Source organism: Oncorhynchus nerka, linkage group LG20, assembly GCF_034236695.1.
Source record: "Oncorhynchus nerka isolate Pitt River linkage group LG20, Oner_Uvic_2.0, whole genome shotgun sequence".
Classification (NCBI taxonomy): domain Eukaryota; kingdom Metazoa; phylum Chordata; class Actinopteri; order Salmoniformes; family Salmonidae; genus Oncorhynchus; species Oncorhynchus nerka.
In genome coordinates this window covers 13,297,376-13,315,785 of record NC_088415.1, presented here as the reverse complement: position 1 = coordinate 13,315,785, position 18,410 = coordinate 13,297,376, and the positions used below count along the sequence as shown (strand labels likewise).

General features: G+C 41.8%; 1 long non-coding RNA gene across 1 annotated transcript; it reads left to right on the top strand.

The window, feature by feature from the left end:
• The first annotated feature begins 3,565 nt into the window (after positions 1–3,565).
• Positions 3,566–8,037, top strand: LOC135562823 (uncharacterized). Its single transcript, XR_010460127.1, has 3 exons — positions 3,566–3,947; positions 7,130–7,301; positions 7,727–8,037. It is a non-coding gene; the product is annotated as an uncharacterized LOC135562823 (long non-coding RNA).
• The last annotated feature ends 10,373 nt before the right edge of the window (positions 8,038–18,410 follow it).

The following is an 18,410-nucleotide window of genomic DNA, read 5'->3' as shown; positions in this document are numbered from 1 at the left end:
TACAGCAGCAAAGGGGGGACCAACTCCCTATTAATGCCCAGGTGTCCACATACACATAATCACGTGTCCACATACTTTTGGTCATGTAGTGTCCCTTTGTTGTCAACATGTCATCATGACATAAGTCACTGCACTTTAAACTTCGTTACCAAAGCTTGTAAAGTGCAGCAGTCCAAAGCTATAAATATTCACTGGAACCACTGAGCTCTAGAAAAGTGGAACAATGTCAGTGACTTCACACTGTACCTTTGTTGTGGTGAGGGCTGGGACCTTCATAGTGGGGAGGGCCGGGGTCTTTGTAGTGGTGAGGATTGGGGCCTTCATAGGGGTCAGGGTTGGAATTTTCACAGTGGTGAGGGTTGGGGCCTTCAAAGTGGTGAGGGTTTTGGCTTGGGGCCTTTGTAGTGGTGCGGGTTGGGCCTGGGTTCTTTGTCGTGGTGAGAGTTGGGGCCTGGGTAGTGGTGAGTCTTGGGGCATGGGTAGTGGTGAGGGTTGGGGCTTTGTAGTGGTGAAATGAGTGCCTTCAATTACCCTAAGACCTGTTACCCAGTACATTAGTCTATATTCTCCTCTGAAGAATCATGTTCTGTATAGGTAAACTCAATAGGAATGTTAAACTATATCTTTCTATAGGACTAATGTCCAGAACAGCTGGGAGATATGAACCTTTAGTGAAATGCCTGATTCCAGCAGCATTAACCTATATGTCTTTCTATACCACTCCACAATTCCATTTCTTACAGACTTCTGGGACGGTTCTGGCCTTGAGGGACACCGGCGGCCAGGAACTCTGTCCTACCATTTCAAAGATCCAAAACATGACAGCCTTGGTCCACCTTGACACCCAAATGTGATAAGCAACCAGCTGTTAGACACTCCACAATGTACCTAAATCACATAGGTTTCAAACCACTTTGTCATGGCCTACAAGGAGCTATTATGGATACTGCTGATAAAATAACAATATAGTTCAGTTCTATTTAAATTACTGTATATAACAATTGTGAAGACAAATAATATTCAGTACTTGATGAGGTAAATACACTGAGAAGAAAACCTAAAATCAGGAAGTCACACTAAAATACACATACCGTTAAACACAGCTCAACTCAACTCAACCCAAAACAACTCAATCTAACCCATCACAACTCAACACAACCCAACACAACTGAACATCCCAACACATCTCAGCCCAACACAGGTTGACCCATTGCAAACCGTTAGTCATTATGACATATTGTGTGTAGATTGATGAGGAAACTTTTTTTTTAAATTAATTTTAGAATTAGGATATAACGTATCAAAATGTGGAAAAAGGGAAGGGGTCTGAATACTTTAGGAATACACTGTACATACTGCTTGAGTACATTCATGGCTGGCACTTTGGGCTCTGCAGATAAGCCCCGTATTACACTGGACCTGGACCCATCTCAGCCAGGACAACCAGCGGTGACCCCAGCTGGCCAAAAGCCAACAGAAAGCTGGTTGCAACAGACTGGATCCGTCACCAGTAGATATATGGTTTAACAAATTAGAGGTTTTGGATCTGCTTTATATCCTGCAGTAAGATAAAGGATTCCGTGCTGAGTTATTATCGGTTTCCTTCATGTCAGCAGTGACAGCTAAACCACACTGCGGGTGGTAAGGTAATCTAGTCAGAACATCAGTTCAAGCATATGTGGTCTGTTCAATGAGTACATTCTCAGAGTGCTTACGTTGGCTTGGTTACAGAGCAATGACAACCTAAATACATGTGGTTGAAAGTGTGTGTGTGTGGGGGGGGGGTGCGGCGTCAACTGTAAAATGGAAAAGGGGCCCGCTCTACACACCTGTTTTGCTCTCAAATCCTTTATACAAATAAATGTTTGCTTATTGAAAGCAATATCAGGCAACAACTTTTTATCCTATTACATTTGTGACTGGCGAGTGCTGATACAGGGCTAATACAGTATAGTCTCTTCACTGTGTGTGACTGAGACTGATACAGGGCTAATACAGTATAGTCTCTTCACTGTGTGTGACTGAGACTGATACAGGGCTAATACAGTATAGTCTCTTCACTGTGTGTGACTGAGACTGATACAGGGCTAATACAGTATAGTCTCTTCACTGTGTGTGACTGAGACTGATACAGGGCTAATACAGTATAGTCTCTTCACTGTGTGTGACTGAGACTGATACAGGGCTAATACAGTATAGTCTCTTCACTGTGTGTGACTGAGACTGATACAGGGCTAATACAGTATAGTCTCTTCACTGTGTGTGACTGAGACTGATACAGGGCTAATACAGTATAGTCTCTTCACTGTGTGTGACTGAGACTGATACAGGGCTAATACAGTATAGTCTCTTCACTGTGTGTGACTGAGACTGATACAGGGCTAATACAGTATACTCTCTTCACTGTGTGTGACTGAGACTGATACAGGGCTAATACAGTATAGTCTCTTCACTGTGTGTGACTGAGACTGATACAGGGCTAATACAGTATAGTCTCTTCACTGTGTGTGACTGGCGAGTGCTGATACAGGGCTAATACAGTATAGTCTCTTCACTGTGTGTGACTGAGACTGATACAGGGCTAATACAGTATAGTCTCTTCACTGTGTGTGACTGAGACTGATACAGGGCTAATACAGTATACTCTCTTCACTGTGTGTGACTGAGACTGATACAGGGCTAATACAGTATACTCTCTTCACTGTGTGTGACTGAGACTGATACAGGGCTAATACAGTATAGTCTCTTCACTGTGTGTGACTGAGACTGATACAGGGCTAATACAGTATAGTCTCTTCACTGTGTGTGACTGAGACTGATACAGGGCTAATACAGTATACTCTCTTCACTGTGTGTGACTGAGACTGATACAGGGCTAATACAGTATAGTCTCTTCACTGTGTGTGACTGAGACTGATACAGGGCTAATACAGTATAGTCTCTTCACTGTGTGTGACTGAGACTGATACAGGGCTAATACAGTATACTCTCTTCACTGTGTGTGACTGAGACTGATACAGGGCTAATACAGTATAGTCTCTTCACTGTGTGTGACTGAGACTGATACAGGGCTAATACAGTATAGTCTCTTCACTGTGTGTGACTGAGACTGATACAGGGCTAATACAGTATAGTCTCTTCACTGTGTGTGACTGAGACTGATACAGGGCTAATACAGTATAGTCTCTTCACTGTGTGTGACTGAGACTGATACAGGGCTAATACAGTATACTCTCTTCACTGTGTGTGACTGAGACTGATACAGGGCTAATACAGTATAGTCTCTTCACTGTGATCAAGTCTTTACTAAAGATAAGCATGACTGTATTGTTAAACCTGCCAATGTGTCCTTTTACTGTCCTGTGAGCATGGAGCACATTGAGAGGTTATAGTGGTGTGAGCACATGTACCCTTGGTTCCCCTGAGGAGTTATATTGGTGTGTATTTAGCGTGTGTGTGTGTGTGTGTGTGTGTGTGTGTGTGTGTGTGTGTGTGTGTTTGGGCATTCAGAAGTGGTCTCTGTAGTAGCTGTAGCCCTCCTCTCACCCTGGTCCAGTCAGCCAGCCACACGGCTCTCTGTTCCACAGCACCACTGCAGTAAGGTGAGGGAAGAACGGAGGGGCACTCAGCCAGCCACACGGCTCTCTGATCCACAGCACAGCTGCAGTAGGGTGAGGGAAGCACGGAGGGGCACTCAGCCAGCCACACGGCTCTCTGTTCCACAGCACCGCTGCAGTAAGGTGAGGGAACTACGGAGGGGCACTCAGCCAGCCACACTGCTCTCTGTTCCACAGCACAGCTGCAGTAAGGTGAGGGAAGGACGGAGGGGCACTCAGCCAGCCACACGGCTCTCTGATCCACAGCACAGCTGCAGTAAGGTGAGGGAAGGACGGAGGGGCACTCAGCCAGCCACACGGCTCTCTGATCCACAGCACAGCTGCAGTAAGGTGAGGGAACAACGGAGGGGCAGTCACTCAACCTGAGCTACGCTACTACACTAATTTGTACATGCATGTCACATGCCGGTTGTGTGTATGGGTGTTTGTGTTTGTGTGTTTGTGTGTCTGTGTGTTTGTGTGATTGTCTGTCTGTGTGTTTGTGTGATTGTGTGTTTGATGCAACGTGTGTGCATGTTGGTTGTTCAAGGCCAATGGGATCCTCTACTAAAAAGGTAAGACAGGTAACCATGAATCATCAATGAATCCGTTTTCTAAACAGTATTTTGGTTGATGTCATTTTTAATGCTTGAGTATGTAGTGCAAAATGCAATGAAAAAATAGCAGATTTGTGAAACCATAGTTTTTGTTCTGCATATCATATAGGATTGAGATTTTATATGTACTTAGACACCAATTATATATCTATGCCTACAAAATGTGCATTAATACGTCTTGCAGGCATGGCTTGGGTATTGCAAAACAGGATATTTTTTTATGATAATGCATGATATGATGACAGAAACACTAAAAGTAGTCTAAATTTCTAAGTAGAACTTTTCAATATTGACTGTGAAAAACGATCAATTGTGATTGCTTCCTTTTGTTAAATACTTTAAAGATTGGAAATAAATATAAAAAATAGTGTTCCTACAAAATCAGTTCTAATGTTATTTATTTTTTGTTCAAACATTAAATTAAATCTATGACATAACCTAAATGAATAACATTGGAACTGATTTTGTAGGAGCACCATTTTTTTCAAACATTTTTATTGACAATTGTGAAATAAACTCTACATACAGTATGCATCCGTTTCAGAACATTTTATTATACAATAATTCAAAATGGGGTAACTTTTGGGGTAACTCATTTTAAGTCCAACAGAATTGGATATTTGTACTGTCATAGTTTACATGATTTACATAGGCAATTGTAATAAATTGTTGTTGAATTAATTGAATGTATCTTTATTGTCTACATTTTAATTAGGCATTTACAGTATACTGCTACAATTACAACGACATGTTCTTTCACCACACAGTACCGTACGATGGGGATAATAATTTCCTGATTAGGTTTGTTATGAACCACTGTTGCTGAGTTTTCAGCAGTCAGTGGGATTATTTGCTCATTTATTTTACCTCAGCCTTCACAAAACATACAAATCTTTGAGAAGTATTTAGGCTGTCACGTATAAAATAACCAGGCCATACAGAAATACATATTCGGAGGAATCCAAGTAATCCACCCTGTCATTAAAAATATTCCACTGATAATTCTGAACACCTGCAACAAGTCTACATAACATTTCATCTAGAGGTCGACCGATTAATCGGAATGGCCGATTAATTAGGGCCGATTTCAAGTTTTTTTTACACCTTTATTTCATCTTTATTTAACTAGGCAAGTCAGTTAAGAACACATTCTTATTTTCAATGACGGCCTAGGAACGGTGGGTTAACTGCCTTGTTCAGGGGCAGAACGACAGATTTTCAACTTGTCAGCTCGGGTGATCCAATTTTGCAACCTTAACTAGTCCATCGCAATAACGACCTGCCTCTCTCTCGTTGCACTCCACAAGGAGGCTGCCTGTTATGCGAATGCAGTAAACCAAGCTAAGTTGCTGGCTAGCATTAAACTTATCTCATAAAAAACAATCAATCGTAATCACTAGTTAACTACACATGGTTGATGATTATTACTAGATATTATCTAGCGTGTCCTGCGTTGCATACAATCTGACTGAGCATACAAGTATCTGACTGAGCGGTGGTAAGCAGAAGCAGGCGTGTAAACATTCATTCAAACAGCACTTTCGTGCGTTTTGCCAGCAGCTCGTCGTTGTGCGTCAAGCATTGCGCTGTTTATGACTTCAAGCCTATCAACTCCCGAAATGAGGCTCGTGTAACCAAAGTGAAATGGCTAGCTAGTTAGCGCGCGCTAATTGTCGTGTTGCTGGTTCGAGCCCAGGGAGGAGCGAGGAGAGGGACGGAAGCTATACTGTTACCCTGGCAATAGTAAAGTGCCTATAAGAACATCCAATAGTCAAAGGTTAATGAAATACAAATGGTATGGAGGGAAATAGTCCCGTAATTCCTATAATAACTACAACCTAAAACTTCTTACCTGGGAATATTGAAGACTCATGTTAAAAGGAACCACCAGCTTTCATATGTTCTCATGTTCTAAGCAAGGAACTGAAACGTTAGCTTTCTGACATGGCACATATTTTACATGGAACATATTGCACTTTTACTTTATTCTCCAACACTTTGTTTTTGCATTATTTAAACCAAATTGAACATGTTTCATTATTTACTTGAGGCTAAATTGATTTTATTGATGTATTATATTACGTTAAAATAAGTGTTCATTCAGTATTGTTGTAATTGTCATTATTACAAATAAATAAATAAAAACTGTCCGATTAATCGGTATCGGCCTTTATGGTCCTCCAATAATCGGTATGGGTATCAGCGTTGAAAAATCATAATCGGTTGACCTCTAATTTAATCTAATCCTATAAATTGTTCTTCACACCATGTGATACTGTAAAGTGGTAGGTTTTGTATTAGTGTGCATGAGTGCGCGTTGTACAGAGACTGGGTGGTCAGTTCCGCTCAGCTGAAAGGTGTCACAGAGGTAGAGGGACATACAGTTACAGTAGTAAGACTGACTATGGATTCCTCACTTTTCTAGAGATTCTCATTGTGGTTCACCCCCTATTAACTGTCAATCAATTATTAGGATTGGCTTGATAAATACATTTGTAAAAAATAAATAACCTCAAAATTGAGCTCTGTTGTCTTGGTATAAACTGGGAATATCTACAGATGTAGAATCTTATCACCCTGATGCAGGAGAACTTTCCTGCAATGCAGGAAATGTCAAATTTGAAGTGTATTTGAGGTTTAAAAAGGCTTCTAAAGTTTGTCATTTCCAATTAGAAATTTCAGACATGATTTTCCCTTACGAAAAGAGGTATCAACCCCTACAAAAACATCCATTAATTAGAATATAATAATTTACATTTCCTGTTACTGCAGTATTATTTTCCTGCTGAAGCAAACCAGCTCAAATTAGAATCCTACATCTGTAGTGTGTTTACATCATTAGTAGTTTGTTGTGAATTGTACAGAGGCATTGATTGGACCATAGCAATCATTAACCCATGGCTCTCTGATTGTCAGATTTGAGAGACAGAAAGAGAGAGTTGATTGAGCTGGGCCTTGATGAGCTGATGGAGCTGACGGCGCAGAGCCTGAGCCACCTAGAGATTAAAGAGCACTTCAACATCATCAAGGAAATTGGCTGGGGGGAGTATGGGAAGGTGCTGCTGGTCACCCATCGCTGCAGGGTTACGTAAGTAGCCTACTCATAGTTTAATAGGTTGAAATACTATTAGCTTTTCTTTGGTTCAATGACACAATGAAAGATTAATTTTTTTCAAGTAACTTGAAAGTGGTTGAAAGTATCCTTAGAATTGGCTTCCTAGTGTAGACTACTGCCAATTCTGGCAAAAAAAATCTGCTAATATAATTTATACCGTCTGCTATATCTACAGTGTTTTCTACAGTTGTCTACAGTGGTCAAAACATTGCCTATGGTCATAACATTTTGCCAAGTTGTTACACAAAATACAAACTGTCCTGATAAACCTTTATAGACACAAATACAATGTATTCTGTCTTCTAACAGTGTTTTCTGGTCAAAAACCTCATATGGTCAGTGGTCACATTTGGAAAGTTGTTCTGAAAATGTAAATAGAAACTGTGGATGATTTGCAGGAACACCGATGGCCTCCACCAAGCTCCGGGGATTCCTACGGGAGTATTGCATCTCCTTGCACCTGTCCTGCCAGTCCTGCATTGTGGGTCTCTTCAGAATCGCCTTCCAATCCAATGAGCGCTATGGCTTTGCCCAGGAGCTTGTTATTGGGAGGGAAAGTAAAGGAGTAAACTTAACTCATTGTTTCAGTTAGATGTAGTAAATCTGTGACCTATAAAGTGTTTAAGAAAACAATTAAAATGAGCATGTTATCAATGTTATTCCTTTAAGTATACATAAAGCTCAATGTGTTGTCAAAAAATGTCCATATGGACTGTACAGTCTTCTAATTCACATGTTAGACAGGTACAATGACCCCAGAACAAATGGTGTAGCCATGTTGCAAGGCACACTATCCATAACCACTGTGTGGGTGCGCATTGCATTATGGGTAGTGTAGGCTTTATGTTATTAACACAAACAACACACCACTCCTCTGCTCCCAGGTAGGTATCCCAGAGTGTGCTGTGAAGCGCTGTGTCCTTCAGATCACCAGTGCCCTGGAGTTCATCCACGAGCACGGTCTGGTCCACCGCGACATCAAGCCTGGGAACATCCTGCTGCTGGGTCAGTGCATTTGGAAAGTATACAGACCCCTGCCCCTTTCCCACATTTTGTAACAGCCTTATTCAGAAAAATATAAAAGAAAAAAAAGGTTTTTAGATATGTAAAACTGAAATATCCAAATTACATAAGTATTCAGACCCTTTGCACAGTACTTTGTTGAAATCCATTCCAGGTGACTACCTCATGAAGCTGGTTGAGAGAATGCCAAGAGTGTGCAAAGCTGTCATCAAGGTGAAGGGTGACTACTTTGAAGAATCTCAAATATACAATATGTTTTGATTTGTTTAACACTTTTTTTGGACTACAAATCATATCAAAGTTTATTTGTCACGTGCGCCGAATACAACAGGTCACCTTATAGTGAAATGCTGAATACAACAGGTCACCTTATAGTGAAATGCTGAATACAACAGGTCACCTTATAGTGAAATGCTGAATACAACAGGTCACCTTACAGTGAAATGCTGAATACAACAGGTCACCTTACAGTGAAATGCTGAATACAACAGGTCACCTTACAGTGAAATGCCGAATACAACAGGTCACCTTATAGTGAAATGCCGAATACAACAGGTCACCTTACAGTGAAATGCCGAATACAACAGGTCACCTTACAGTGAAATGCCGAATACAACAGGTCACCTTACAGTGAAATGCCGAATACAACAGGTCACCTTACAGTGAAATGCCGAATACAACAGGTCACCTTACAGTGAAATGCCGAATACAACAGGTCACCTTACAGTGAAATGCCGAATACAACAGGTCACCTTACAGTGAAATGCCGAATACAACAGGTCACCTTACAGTGAAATGCTGAATACAACAGGTCACCTTACAGTGAAATGCTTACTACAACAGGTCACCTTACAGTGAAATGCTTACTACAACAGGTCACCTTACAGTGAAATGCTTACTACAACAGGTCACCTTACAGTGAAATGCTTACTTACAGGCTCTAACCAATAGTGCTATTTCATGTGTTATTTCATAGTTTTGATGTCTTCACTATTATTCTACAATGTCAAACATTTTAAAAATAAAGAGAAACCCTGAAATGAGTAGGTGTGTCCAAACTTTTGACTGTGGTTCTATGATAATACTAGCCTGGCACACCTGTATTTGGGGAGTTTCTCCCATTCTTCTCTGCAGATCCTCTCAAGCTCTGTCAGGTTGCATGGGGAGCGTTGCTGCACAGCTACTTTCATGTCTCTCCAGAGATGTTCGATCGGGTTCAAGTCCGGGCTTTGGCTGGGCCACTCAAGGACATTCAGAGACTTGACCTGAAGCCACTCCTGCGTTGTCTTGGCTGTGTGCTTAGGGTCGTTGTCCTATTGGAAGGGGAACCTTCGCCCCAGTCTGAGGTCCTGACAGCTCCCGAGCAGGTTTTCATCAAGGATCTCTCTATACTTTTCTCCGTTCATCTTTGCCTCGATGCTGACTCGTTTCCCAGTCCCTGCCGCTGAAAAACATCCCCCCAGCATGATGCTGCCACCACCATGCTTCATCTTATGGATGGTGCCAGGTTTCCTCCATAAGTGACACTTGGCATTCAGGCTAAAGAGTTCAAACTTGGTTTCATCAGACCAGAGAATCTTGTTTCTTATGGTCTGAGAGGCTTTAGGTCCCTTTTGGAAAACTCTGTGTGGGCTGTCATATGCCTTTTACTGAGGAGTGGCATCTGTCTGGCCACTCTACCACAAAGGCCTGATTGGTGGAGTGTTGCAAAGATGGTTGCACTTCTGGAAGGTTCTCCCATCTCCACAGAGGAAATCTAGAGCTCTGTCAGAGTGACCATCACCTCCCTGACTAAGGCCCTTCTCCCCTGATTGCTCAGTTTTGGCTGCCAGCCGGCTCTAGGAAGAGTATTGGTGGTTCCAAACTTCTTCCATTTAAGAATGATGGAGGCCACTGTGTTCTTGGGGACCTTCAATGCTACAGAAATGTTTTGGTACCCTTCCCCAGATCTGTGCCACGACAAAATCCTGTCTCAGCTCTACGGACAATTCCTTCCACCTCATGGCTTGGTTTTTGCTCTGACATTCACTGTTAACTGTGGGACCTTATATAGACAGGCGTGGGACTTTTCAAATCATGTCCAATCAATTGAATTTACCCCAGATGGACTCCATTGAAGTTGTCAAAACATCTCAAGGAGGATCAATGGAAACAGGATGCACCTGAGCTCAATTTCAAGTATCATAGCAAAGGGGCTGAATAGTTATGTAAATAAGGTATTCTGTTTTTTTATTTGTAATAAATTCACTAAAATGTCTAAAACCTGTTTCGCTTTGTCACTGTGGAGTATTGTGTGTAGATTGCTGAGGATTTTTATATATTTTTATCCATTTTATAATTATGCTGTAACGTAACAAAATGGGGAAAAAGTCAAGGGGTCTGAATACTTTCCAAAGGCACCGTAATATATACACACACATATGCACATAGTTTCAAATGTATGTGGACACCCCTTAAAATTTGTGGTTTTGGATATTTCAGCCACACCCATTGCTGACAGGTGTATAAAACCGAGTACAGAGCCACACAATCTCCATAGACAAACATTGGCAGTAGAATGGCCTTACTGGAGAGCTCATTAACTTTCAACGTCATAGCAGGCCATGCTAGAGCTGCCCCGGTCAACTGTAAGTGCTGTTATTTGAAGTGGAAACGTCTAGGAGCCACAACGGCTCAGCTGCAAAATGGCAGGTCACACAAGCTCACATAACGGGACCGCCGAGTGTTGAAGTACGTAGCGTGTAAAAATCATCTATCCTCGGTTGCAACACTCACTACCGAGTTCCAAACTGTCTCTAGAAGTAACGTCAGCACAAGAACTGTTCGTTATGAAATAGGTTTCCATGGCCGAGCAGCCGCATGCAAACCTAAGATCCCCATGCGCAATGCCAAGCGTCGGCTGGAGTGGTGAAAAGATTGCCGCTGTTGGACTCTGGAGTGGTGGAAACGCGTTCTCTGGAGTGGTGGAAACGCGTTCTCTGGAGTGATGAATTATCATTGATGGTCAATATGTCAACTACAGTATATATATAAGTGGATTCTAATGTTAGAATGTTTTGCAAAAATGGAACGCCTGTTAAACCAGTATTTTCCTAGTATTTTCCATTAGTCATCCTAACACGACATAACAGTGCACACGATTTGGTCATCTAATACTTTGGCAGATTCCTCAATCACAACATTTACCACATTCCTGTACAGCATGCCATTGCTGCGGTGGACTGTTTGCATATCATTGATTTCACCAAGCAGAAGCACTACCAATTAATGCATCTCTTCTGTTATGGAAAATCAACAAAACTGGGCCTTTGTCACAGCCAAAGGCCTCCCCATTACAGAAATCAACAGAACTGGGCCTTTGTCACATCCCAGCCTGGTCTCATAGACTAGACATTACATGGATAAAAGTCAATCAGAGACAGTGAAATTAGTATGATATGCTACGTTTGGTATGGTTACATAAGAATGATGGTTACTTAACCTTTTCACATGTGAGTTCCAAATATCATTAATGGCCGCCCCAGCGTGAGTTTTTTTTATGTGTGTGATGTCAGAATGTGATTGTTACGCAACATGGACAGTTAACCCGCGCTACCCTGAAACCAAGGCACGCTGCCTGTTAATTTTCTAAAGGCTATGTTTCAACTTCTCAATTTCTAATTATTTTCTAACAACAGTTTGAATTGAGGTATGTTCCGCCTCCTCATTAATTCGCATAAGAAGTTGCCCATTTCACTGTTGCAGACAATTTATGTTTGAGGCTTTACTCAACTGGACAAACACGAGATCCCAAGCACTTCCCCAGATCAAGTATGCAGACATTTTTGCATCTCTAGTCAGAACCCTTTTAACTAACCATTCCCGTAACACAAACTTTTTCCACCTGACAAAGTTTCTGTCTGGCACCTGTGGCGGAAGAATCAGAGTTAGCTGTGTAACATAGATCATTAAGATGTCTTATCTGCATAGTATACTTATGTGATATTCTTGTTATTAGAATGTATCCCTTTCGGACTCTGGTATTGGCAGTTGCACTTCTTCCCTCAACTGGGGCTCAGTCACCTGGGGCTCAGTCAACTGGGGCCCAGAGAGGGGAGAGATCAGGCTTGTCTTTCACATGTCCCTGGTGCTATGCAGAATATTAGAAAGGGAAGAGGACAGGAGGGAACATTGTCTTCATACAGTGAGGGAAAAAAGTATTTGACCCCTCTGCAAAACATGACTTAGTACTTGGTGGCAAAACCCTTGTTGGCAATCACAGAGGTCAGACGTTTCTTGTTGTTGGCCACCAGGTTTGCACACATCTCAGGAGGGATTTTGTCCCACTCCTCTTTGCAGATCTTCTCCAAGTCATTAAGGTTTCGGGGCTGATGTTTGGCAACTCGAACTTTCAGCTCCCTCCACAGATTTTCAATGGGATTAAGGTCTGGAGACTGGCTAGGCAACTCCAGGACCTTAATTAATGTGCTTCTTCTTGAGCCACTCCTTTGTTGCCTTGGCCGTGTGTTTTGGGTCATTGTCATGCTGGAATACCGATCCACGACCCATTTTCAATGCCCTGTCTGAGGGAAGGAGGTTCTCACCCAAGATTTGACGGTACATGGCCCTGTCCATCGTCCCTTTGATGCGGTGAAGTTGTCCTGTCCCCTTAGCAGAAAAACAACCCCAAAGCATAATGTTTCAACCTCCATGTTTGACGGTGGGGATGGTGCTCTTGGGGTCATAGGCAGCATTCCTCCTCCTCCAAACACGGCAAGTTGAGTTGATGCCAAAGAGCTCCATTTTGGTCTCATCTGACCACAGCACTTTCACCCAGTTGTCCTCTGAATCATTCAGATGTTCATTGGCAAACTTCAGACGGGCATGTATATGTGCTTTCTTGAGCAGGGAGACCTTGCGGGCGCTGCAGGATTTCAGTCCTTCATGACATAGTGTGTTACCAATTGTTTTCTTGGTGACTATGGTCCCAGCTGCCTTGAGATCATTGACAAGATCCTCCCGTGTAGTTCTGGGCTGATTCCTCACCGTTCTCATGATCATTGCAACTCCACAAGGTGAGATCTTGCACGGAGCCCCAGGCCGAGGGAGATTGACAGCTCTTTTGTGTTTCTGCCATTTGCGAATAATCACACCAACTGTTGTCACCTTCTCACCAAGCTGCTTGGCGATGGTCTTGTAGCCCATTCCAGCCTTGTGTAGGTCTACAATCTTGTCCCTGACATCCTTGGAGAGCTCTTTGGTCTTGGCGATGGTGGAGAGTTTGGAATCTGATTGATTGATTGCTTCTGTGGACAGGTGTCTTTTCTACAGGTAACAAACTGAGATTAGGAGCACTCCCTTTAAGAGTGTGCTCCTAATCTCAGCTCGTTACCTGTATAAAAGACACCTGGGAGCCAGAAATCTTTCTGAGTGAGAGGGGGTCAAATACTTATTTCCCTCATTAAAATGCAAATCAATTTATAACATTTTTAACATGCGTTTTTCTGGATTTTTCTGTTGTTATTCTGTCTCTCACTGTTCAAATGAACCTACCATTAAAATTATAGACGGATAATTTCTTTGTCAGTGGGCAAACGTACAAAATCAGCAGGGGATCAAATACTTTTTCCCCTCACTGTATGTGAATGTGTCTTTACCTATTCTAAACCATGTGAAGGGATGGCGTGATTAATGGGGAACCAATTACTTGTCTCCACAATGTCTATGCGCCAGTCACTCCCTCCTTTGGCATTGGGGGATGGGTGTGGTAGTGTCTGGAACCATTGTATGTCATCTCTGATGTTGCACTTAACCTGGAATAGTGTATGACCTAGAGGCTCACTCCCCTCAGTGAGCTTGTCCAGGAGTGTGGTCAATAAGGGGTTTTACTTGAGATGGGAGTATCTGGAGTTGACAATTGATTTATGTCATTGGTCAAGTTGGTGTTTTTGTGCTATGAAGTACCAGGAAAGAGATCAGAACCTCGTCTTAGGGGCCAAACTGAACGATAATATATAGCGAATGCTATCTGGCTACGGGATATTCCTTTCTCATTTAAAAAGTCTCACCTTGTGACCCGTTCCAAACATCTGTGGTTTGTTATGTAGACTATGGGGTGGATCTTTGCTATAAAAGATCTCAGTAGCCTTTGTGTTGGCGCTCTCAACGGATCATCAGAGAAGGTGATTCGTTGACCAGCCATCGCTATTGCAAAGCTCTCACTATTAAATATTTAGTTTAAGTATAACTCTGACTTGTGTGATAAGTTTGTCTCTCCTCATTTGATGGTAAAGAAATGAACCACCACACACCCGCATTACCTTCATTGTTGTTTTCCTTACAAATAATAACTTTGGACATGTGTGCGTAAATCATGTCATTTCTACTGTAGCGCACTGAATGTATGTATGACGCATCATGCATTTTCTGCTTTATTCGCGTTTTTCAAGTGCTGGTGGCACATTATGAATTCAAATTCTTGCGTAGTGTAACGGTTGTCTTCCTCTGACGAGGAGGAGTAGTAGGAAGGATCGGAGGACCAATGTGCAGCGTGGTAAGTGTCCATAATATTTCATAAGAATCATGACCACTGAACAAAACAATAGACTACACGTGAAATACCTAACCGAAACAGTTCCGTGTGGAACACACAGACACAGAAAATAAACACCCACGAAACACAAGTGGGAAAAGGCTACTTAAGTATGATTCTCAATCAGAGACAACTAACGACACCTGCTTCTGATTGAGAACCATACCAGGCCAAACGCAAACACAACATAGAAAACGGAGCATAGACAACCCACCCAACTCACGCCCTGACCATACTAAAACAAAGACATAATAAAAGAACTAAGGTCAGAACGTGACACGTAGATTGTAATGGACACATATGATGTGTGTAAAATACTTTTTAAAGGTTTTATGGTGCTTTGAAGGCAACTGGGAACTCGGAAAAACACATGGTCAAATCATGATGTCAGTGATCTTCAGGTCGGATAGTCGGAGCTCTAGAAAGAGGCCCGAGTTCCCAAGTTGGAGTTCCGAGTTGGATGACAGTTCAAAAATATGTTTTTTCAGAGTTCCCAGTTGTCTTGAATGCACTAAAGTCAGGAGTCTGAGATTTCCAAGATCCCAGCTAACCAGTTCCGAGTTGTTTTGAACACACTAAAGTCAGAAGTCTGAGACTTCCGAGTTCCCAGCTCCGAGTTCCCAGTTGTTTTAAACACGGCAACAGATTGTAACTATGGTATGTCAGGGTTACTAGATCAGACCCCCCCCCTTCCTGGGGTTTTATTTGAATATATTTTTTATTTTATTTAGCTTATAAACGTCTCCTTTGCTTGCCCCCCATATATTGATAAATCCCCCACCATAGTAATATTTGCCCCCCACTAATTAAATTAACCCTGCCACCAACCCCCCTAAAGTGGTTTCATCCATATCTGACAAAAGCTTCCGCACTACAGTTAGACTGGGCAGTAGGCTTGTATTTGGGGTGATGATCTGTGAGGCGATAACATTTTATTTGCTTTGTGATTTGTCAAAAACTGTAAACAACTTGTCAAGTCATTTGCTTCGGTTCTTGTATTCACTGTAACAAGTACATCGAAGATTTGTAATATGCTGAAAAGTGGCCAAACTAAGTTAGTATTTTTCATGCAATGGGAGCTGCCATCTTTAACTTTGACTTTGTTTATTTGCATTTTATAGTGAATGGCGTTCTTAGACTGATTTATGGAATGAGTTTGGCTGTGGATGTTTGGATGATGAAGTTCACATTTATCTTTTACAATAAAAATGAAATTGAGGAATAAAGTTGTGAAGACCTTTATTTCCCATCAGTACCAAACATTATTTAGATTATTTTCAGACAACAATGCTGATTAGACGCATTTGTTGCATCATATTTTCTGTTGCTACTGTTCCAATCACATATTTGCGATGGTACGCCCTTTTAGCTAACCCTTCCCATAACCCTAACCTAAACCCTTTAACCTAACTCCTAAATTTAACCCTAATCTTAACCCCTAATCCCTAGCCTAGCTAATGTTAGCCACCTAGCTAGATGCATGATTCTCGTAAAAACTCGTAACATATTGTACGTTTTTTAAATTTGTAACATATAATACGAATTGTAATTCGTAACATATCATACAAAATGGGTGCTGGACATCCACAAATGAATACATACCATACGAAAAGTAACATATACTAAATGGAGTGTCTCGATTTGCGTATAGAATAATACGAAATGCTCTGACACCAGGTTGCACAGCCACCGGCCTCCCCATTACACCAATCAAAAGGCACCTGTGATGAGATAAAGAAACATTTCACAGCAGTTTGCTCCACCTACTTTGTCCAAGGCCAACAAAGCTGTCTATGAAAATTACAGCAACTGGCCACGGCAGGCTAGTGATGTCAGAGCTGTTGTTTTGAATATCTAGTGGAAGAGGTTAGCTGGTTGACATTTCAGCAGTTAGTTCCACAAACTGCAGGGTCTTAGTTAATTGCCTTTTAATTTATATATGAATTGGAGTGTAATTAAATGCAATAAAATGAATAGTTTTAACATTGTTTTATCCTTAAGTTTAAATATTCAATTAACTTCAGTAACTCGTATTATTTAATTTCAGATTGTTAATGGTAAGACACGCTGTTGCTGTTCAAGCCCTCAGAAGATCTATTTACTATGAACGAGGTAGTGATAAACCATGAACCATTTTGTCATGACTGCAGCCTCAGTGCTGTTAGATAAACCACATAACGTAACGCCATACACTGTCATTCTCTTTAAGCGCATGCTTTATGCAATCAAAAAAGCTAAGTCAAATTGAAATCCGTACCAAAATAGAGAGGCTGCAGAGATTGCTGTCAAATTAATTCCAAGTGTGCACTATGGATGCTCTGAAGTGACAAAAAGCAAGCCCAGAATGAAAATGTTATCCCCTCGTTTAGATATTGGTATGTACTCTGTTCTATTTGTTTATATGCAATTGATAGTTACAGTCTTGTTCCATCGCTACAACTCCCATACGGACTCGGGAGAGGAGAAGGTAGAGAGCAGTTCATCCTCGGAAACACAACCTCGCCAAGCTGCACTGCTTCTTGATTTGACTTCGAGGCCAGCCGCATCAATGTGTCGAATGAAACACTGTACACCTGACGACCGTGTCAGCGTGCATGCACCCGGCCCACCACAGGAGCCGCTATAGCGCGATGACATCACGGCTGGCCAAACCCTCCCCTAACCCGGACGACACTGGGCCAATTGTACGCCACCTCGTGGGTCTTCCGGTCGCTGCCGGCTGCGGCACAGCCTGGGATCGAACCAGGATCTCCCTGCATCTTTTTTTTATCATGCATCCCTACCTTTACAAGAGCCCCCTGCTAGAGGGGGAGGCTGTGTGTGATGTTTACACATAACACTAGAATCACCATTTAAAAATGAATCCCGCTGGGTATATCCTCAGTCCTGGGACCTCAATGGGCACGGAACAACTCCTGATAGCGCATGTAATGCTCTGAACGGGTTACGGGATGCTGTTGTACTGCATGTGTCTGCCGTAAAGGGACAACATATATAAGTATTTTCATAAGAAACACCATAGCTGGTCATGGGAATCTTTTTTTGTAGGTGTAACAGGCTGTGTGTCACAGAATCATTTGTGTTTGCCTGAGAGAACGTGATGTGATGGTAAATGGCTTTTTATGCTGTGTATCAAACTATAGCTGTTCAAAAACATACAGTTTAGTACACAACACCAAAGCAATCTCCTATGTCTTGAACACCTGATTCTGTTTCCAGTCAGTCCGAGTTTACAGTAGATAATATTACAGTCTAACTAAGATTCATTTATTGTCCTTTTTCACAGTATTGTCAACTCTTACCTACAGTATGTGCATGTCCCTTCACTGTTTTCACTTCTCTACACTGTAATAGTTTTTGGAGCATTGTAAACCTATGTAGGAAAAACCATATACTATATAATTACCATCATTTGAATAATTTCATGTGAAATGTTGTATAAACACGACAGGATCAATAAAGCCAATAATTGGATCTCATTACAAAAC